A 7,173-nucleotide genomic window follows, 5' to 3' on the forward strand; every position below is an offset into this window, starting at 1 on the left:
AATGCGTGTTTGTTAACACAAGCATTGCAGATTGTAAGCAATTAATAACAGAATTATTCCGGAAATTTTACTTAAATTATTTAGATTTTGTTTGTGATGAAGAGTAATCTGTCCAAATACTATTGATAATAATGAACGCTTCACAAGTAATCAAGGATATATACAGTGAAGTAAGTGACAGTGGCATATAATTCAAGGAGAGAAAATGGCAGGTTTTCACCCAAAATTCTCAATATTGAAAAACGATTAGTATGCCGGGCAAATGCTTAGTGGCATTTCGTCCGTCACTACGTTTTCGGTTCAAATTCAGCCCGGTCGAATTTGCATCTGATTCTTTCGAGGTCGATGAAATAGCTACCAGTTAAGGACTGGGGTCGATGTAGTCGACTTACCCCACCATCAAAATTGTTGGCATTGTACCAAAATTTGAAACTATTATTGGAAAACATTCCATGGCAGACTGTGTGTCATCTTGTGCAGGAACCGGGGAATGGGAAATATTGCAGCGTTTTATCTAATACGTTCAAATGGCAAGCTATTTCAGTGTCTGTGGTGTAAATATTGATTTCAAATTTTGCCACCAAGCAAGCAATTCTGGAGGAGGGGTTAGTCGATTGCATCTGCCCCAGTGCTCATTTTACACTTATTTTATCGACCACGAAATGATGAAAGTCGACCTCAACGGAATTTAAACTAAGACTGTGAAATACAGCTGAGTATTTCACCCGGCGTACTAAAGATTCTGCTAGCTCACTGCCTTGGCAGTGTAAACATTGAAACAATGTGAAACTAAGAATTAATACTCCTGTGTAATAAACCCGATTTAATCATTTGGATTATTGCTAAGGTTTATAGCCCTCTTTTTTTTTGCTCTTAATTTACTACTGGACTTGAAACAATCCATCGTTTGTCTATGAAGAAGCTGAACTAAGAGCGGTGTTTCAAAGTTTTATCATTACTGCCTTAATTAAAATTGGCGAGATACACAATTTATGTGTATAAATGTCGGAAGGACTTCCGCACGTTATCTTCTTTGATATGTATATAAACCGAACATTTGCTTCCTCCATTTCAGTTTAGTACAGTGCGATATTTTTGATATTTAACATTCCCGAAAACAATAAATATAAAGGATTTACAAGAAAAATATGACAAGTGATTCAAACAAATATTAGACATTCTACTGTGCCGGAGCACTGACTAACCAAAGCAGCGGATAAAAAAAAATCGATTTTATTAATTCGATATGAACCACGGAGTGAAAGCTGCCTCAGCATTGAATGTACTTATATACTGAAGCAATTAACGTCTATCTTTACTAACTAAATATACGTGGGCGCACATACACAAGGGCGCAGTTAGGGACATATGTTCGTGCGTATATATACGTATGTGAGCAATAACTTCATTTCATGCATTCGTACAAAATGCGTACATCTGTTATTCTGTTCAGATGACTACACTAGGTTAATTCTTGATTTCAATATTGAAACACTGGAGTTATAAATTAAAATCTGTTGTTATCACTCTTTACCAAGCATCTCAAGGAAATTGTGAAAGCGAGTTTTTTTTTTATGAAAAAGCAATATCGGTCATCAAAAGGATACAAAATAAACATTGTAAGAATCTCTAAAAGGAAACATTACGTGAACATTTTCGTTGATTAACTTTTGCTGTAGGTAAAAAAAAAATAATAACATGAAGCGCTGAAACAATTCTGTATTTTAATTTTGATTTGAAGCATCTTAGCGTTAGAGTTTATGTTGATAAGTACACAGTCAATGTTTGTAACATACACGAACATAATCAACCATATTTGACAGCTGGTGGTAAAGAAAAACAAGCATATAATATTTCCACCATGCACTTAGGAATCAAAAGTAATTTATATTATTCAAACCCCAGTTTGTCAATACCTCAGCGTTTTAAATAAACTCAGAATTTCGTTAACAAAAGCTCGCTTTATGACAAGTTTTCCTGGTTTTACACTATGTATTTTGAATAAATACAATCTAAGTGAACTTTAACAAATTCCGAAGTTTTGAAAACAGGATTATTAGGTTGAAGACCATATCGTTTAGATAATTTTTTTTATGACGTGTGATAATTTAACAATATGTGTAACAAGGCACATTTTCTTTTTCACTACTATTTCCAACCAAAAACACAAATGCAGAAATTAATGCTACTTGACAACATGACTTTTATATAAATCATACAGAAATGGATATGAGAAAAATACTTATGTGTATACGCACAAGTTCTTAGGAGAAATGTGCCAACTCAAACGTCTTAATGTTTCCTGTGCTGTAGTTTGATCTACGAATACATGTGGCTTTCGCCTTATTGAAAATAGTATTGGAAATTCTCTCAGTAGATGACAAACTATACATTAAGTCTGTAAAATCAACTGAATTTTGAACACAAGCTATGTGTTTGTTAGTCTGCACTGCTTTATATATATATATATATATATATATATATATATATATATATATCTTTGATACAGATGATGCTGTTTTTTTCCTGCATATGATCATGTCATCATATACTGGAAAGAATTTTGGTGGCTGTCTTTATTGCATGTGATAATTTACAACATCCCTAATAGCTATATCATCAAGGTGTCATTTGTTTTCTCGAACACATGATGCATAATTAAGACTGAATAACAACAGTGGAAAAAAATGTAACTTTGAAACAAAGGCGGGTTCTTATTTCGTGATCAGTATACGTTCACGGACATTTTTGAAATAAGTATTACTCGAAACTATAATATTAGAAGCCTTCTAACGTAGAGAAAATGTGCTTTAGGTGCTGTTTATATACGTCTAGTGCAAAAGAGCTTGGTCTAATTCTTGAGAATTTTCACTTAAAACAACATTTGAAAAATCTGAAATTGTCGACTGATCAGTACTTGCAGGTGAATTACAGTATTGTGAATCTGCATTCAACAGTTCGTAATACAATTTTTGGGAATTATTTGTGTTACTACGTGGTCGAGGTTCAATATGATATAAACTAGGATCAGGTGAAATTTTATCCATTCTTAAGCAAACAATATCTTTTTTAATAGGAAAACATACATCGAATATCACAAATCGGCACCTTATATTTATTAGGTAACAGATCATGCCAATAAACGGTAAGCAAAGAATTATTATTGCACACGATGCAAGTATTTGACCGGTTATTGAATTGTTCTTAACTACGGTTTCATTTTCCGGTGTTGTCATCGCAGCACAACACAACAAAACAGTAGAGAGGATGAAGCACAGGTTAAATCGAATTCTTTCTGTTTTCATATCTGAAGAGAGAAAAAAATAGAACTTTACAATTGTTGAATTGCAAAAATAACATAAAAATTAACTAAAGGCCGAACGCAATAGTATATAAAACTATTATTACTAATTGGACAGAAGAAGAGTAATATGAATGAATCTCTACATCTATAGATATTGACTAACTCTCCGGCTAACATAATTTTTTCGTCGAGGAGCAAATAACTGCATTTAATTTACAAAAAAAAAAAAAAAAAAAAAAAAAATCTTGTCTGCAATACAATTCTTGATAACAAGCATCAACAGGACATATGACAAAGAAACACATCTTTAGAGATTTTCTATTTAAATGTTCCTTACGTATAATTATTAACAAAACCAGCATTTACTTTTTTCCTTTTTATGTGATTGGATATGTTCTCATAATTGCCAAACAATTGATGTCCACTAAAGTACTCCTCTCTGATGTTTGCTACAAATTTAGCATTATCACGGTATAATAGCTTTCCCGACAAATTCACGCATTCCTGGTTTAAAAATTATATTATTATAATTTATTAAAACTACACTTTTTTAGAATAACAATGTCTTTCGCACAATGTACCTACCAAATTTTGAACTCAAAATCATTTCATCACTTTCACATTACAATATATTCATTACATTCGTATTGTCTCTAAAAGAAGTCGAACCTTTCATTCTGAAGATCAATTTTAATAAATTACTTCATTTAATCTTTATTAAAACAAAATACGTGCGCAGAAACTGTCCCAAGAACTAAAAAACTTGAAACAAACGCCCGACTGAGGAGACCAACACCGCTTGTTTGTTTTAATACCGTTATAGCATTATATCACACAAACACATATATGAATTCTTAAAGGCAAACCATTTTCCGAATCTGAAGTGAACTGTAAACAAACAAGACACCTTGAAAGCCAATTTTCAACTGTTAATCTAGTACTGCTTTACCGACCCTGGAGGACGAAAGGCAATGTGAAACTAGGCTGAATTTGATCTCAGAACGAGAGGAGGGACGAAATGTCGCTAAGCATTTTGCCTGGCTCGCTTAATATTTCTACTAGCTCACCGCCTTGGAGGTATTGATTTCAAATTTTGGCACGAAGCCAGCACTTTCGTAGGAGTGGGTAAGTCGATTACATCAATCCCAATATTCAACTCATTCTTATTATATCGATCCCGAAAGGATGAAAAGCAAAGTGGACGTTGACGGCCTTTTAACTCAGAATATGCAAACGTACGAAATGCCGCTAAGCATTTCACCGGGTCTGCTAACGACTCCGATAGCCCACCGCCTTAGCGGTATCAAATATCAAAATGGATTTAATGAGAGTTTAAAGTTAGCCTTCAGAACACATATCAGACGCTAATTGTATATTACCGAGAAGAAAATATAAAAATTATGACATTTCTTGCTTAACGTAATATATGTAATGAAGCTCAATACATATTTTATCAGATGTTTCAAGTGAAGCAAAAACCCGGTTTGCAAAATATTTTACACAAAATTTTTTTTTTTTTTTTGACAGCTGGGAGTTAGTGGTCCATGTAAGAAAATATTTGTTACATGAAGACTTATCGTTCGATAAAAAGAATATTGTCTTAATCCATTACACTTTTCATGGTGAATATCAGATATTCCAATGGATAGATTACAGTGTAGGCGTCTACAAAATAAGACAAACCATACTTTACAATTTGTAAGTAGTGCCAATAATTTAACTGAAATTCCTCGGTTGTACTTAAATATATTACGAATAAAAGGGGTACCGAATGGCCAATAATAACTTCTCTTAATACTGTATCAGCGAATATTTTGTAATAATACTTTAGCCGTAGCATTTAGACGCCTTGGTCATGTACGAGAAATATTTTCACAAAAAGATTCACACATTATAAGAATAATATATACTGGGTGTTTATTGTTAAAGCAGTAGAACAATTGAAATCTCCCGCGAATTATTTTCTAAGTAAAAATATATTATGAGTAATGTTAGAAAATATAATTGGTAATTTAATTTTATATTCAAAGAACTGCTTCGGTGAATCTTTGCGCTGGAGCTGCGAAAGTTCTAGAAAACGTAATAATGCGAAATCCACTTGTGATGATCTGTTTTACTCTCATAATTTAATTAAATTCTACTAGCTGCTACTGTAGTGACTTATAACTGAATAAAAGCTGGTGACATATAAAATTCAATTTATTTAATATCCAATTTGTGGAAAATAATAGAATTACCCTAGAATTAATGTACGTCGATTATCATAGTGAAATTCAAGAATGATGTTTTCGTATATCCTGTCAATTTAAATTCCTTGAAAGTATATAAGAAAAAACGTGTCACCCATTTTTAAAAATGTATAACGTAAAATATAGTTAATCAGTGGTAAACACTGACAACCACAGCCTCTAAAGTTTATACACTTGTTTGAAAGAGCTGATTAATTCCGAGATCTCTTTCATATATATATATATATATATATATATATATATATAGGTGTGTGTGTATTGATATCGGTAGGTGAGTGTGACTTTCAACTCAGACAAAACTACGTCGCGATACGATATAGCATTTAGAAAATTTAAACAATCATTTCGTGTTAATTTACGAAGACAAAGAAGCTAAAGCTTATGCCTTGAATTAGAAATCATAAGTCCCATGTAAGATATTTTAGCGTTATCAATGTTGATATTACCTGTCTTCGACTGTTAATGTTCTATTCAGAATGAGGTTTATGTTTCGCTGATTCGAACTGCCGTCGTCTTTATGAGATCAGTGGAGTAAATCCAGTAATATTTGAGATTATATAAAATAGGGTTTCCACAAAATATTAAGCATTTGACAGAGATATTCAGTTCAATGTTTTCGGAGAATAATAAATCTAAACAAAAATATAATTCAGAGGTTCTCGGTAAATAATTTGTACTTAATCCTGCAAAGGTAAAAATTCTAATACAGGTTTTCGTAGATATGTAAAAAGCATTTGTTTCCCTGTATTTGTTTCATACATTTTGAAGTGGAATTTTCTAATATTTGCATGCAAAAGAAAGCTCACATTGAATTCCACTCCCAAATTGTTTGTGCAATAAGCTCTTCTTGGGGGGCGGCGAGCTGGCAGAAGCGTTAGCACGCCGGGCGAAATGCTCAGAGGTCTTTCGTCTGCCGTTACGTTCTGAGTTCAAATTCCGCTGAGGCCGACTTTGCCTTTCATCCACTCAGGGTCGATAAATTAAATACCAGTTACGCACTGGCGTCGATAAACTCGACTTAATCCCTTTCTCCTTGTTTGTCCTCTCTATGTTTAGCCCCTTGTGGGCATTAAAGAAATAAGAAACGGTAGCACCTCAGGCGACATGCTTAGCGGTATCCCGTCTCTGTGAAGTTAATACGTGAGTTTATGTTGAACTGTTTATTGAATTGTTGCCATTATTGATTGAAGTATCGTTTTGTTTCCCATCGTGGGAAAATGGAGAAGGAGCCGGAGGCAGGCTCAAGTTATGCGACCGCAACGAGTAAAGGAGTAGACACGCGAGAGTTGGAGGTCCGCGAGATAGAAGTGGAGCCTAGAAAGATGAAGAAGAGTGAGAAATTAATCACAAAGGTAGGGAACATTTTGAAGCTGACACCACCTGATGAGCTATCGGCCAACGTGACAAAAAGAACGGTTATATTTAAAACCATGAAGGCAGCCATGAGAAAGATAGAAATAGCACCAATAGAGGCCATAGAGGAATGTGTTAAGAATATAAAAAGATTCACAACATATATTACGAGAGGGAGAAGATAAGCCACTGTGGAGGTGCGCTTCACAACAGAGGAGGAAGCAATAAAGCACTCCACAGAGGCAATAGGGACAGAGGAATGGGTGC

General features: G+C 33.9%; 1 long non-coding RNA gene across 1 annotated transcript; it reads right to left on the minus strand.

Annotated features, from left to right (window-relative positions):
• Positions 1-1,710: 1,710 nt before the first annotated feature.
• Positions 1,711-6,312, minus strand: LOC128247902 (uncharacterized). Its single transcript, XR_008264222.1, has 2 exons — positions 6,000-6,312; positions 1,711-3,307 (listed from the first exon to the last, which is right to left on the minus strand). It is a non-coding gene; the product is annotated as an uncharacterized LOC128247902 (long non-coding RNA).
• Positions 6,313-7,173: the final 861 nt, after the last annotated feature.

Source organism: Octopus bimaculoides, chromosome 1 (assembly GCF_001194135.2).
Source record: "Octopus bimaculoides isolate UCB-OBI-ISO-001 chromosome 1, ASM119413v2, whole genome shotgun sequence".
In the NCBI taxonomy this organism is placed as follows: domain Eukaryota; kingdom Metazoa; phylum Mollusca; class Cephalopoda; order Octopoda; family Octopodidae; genus Octopus; species Octopus bimaculoides.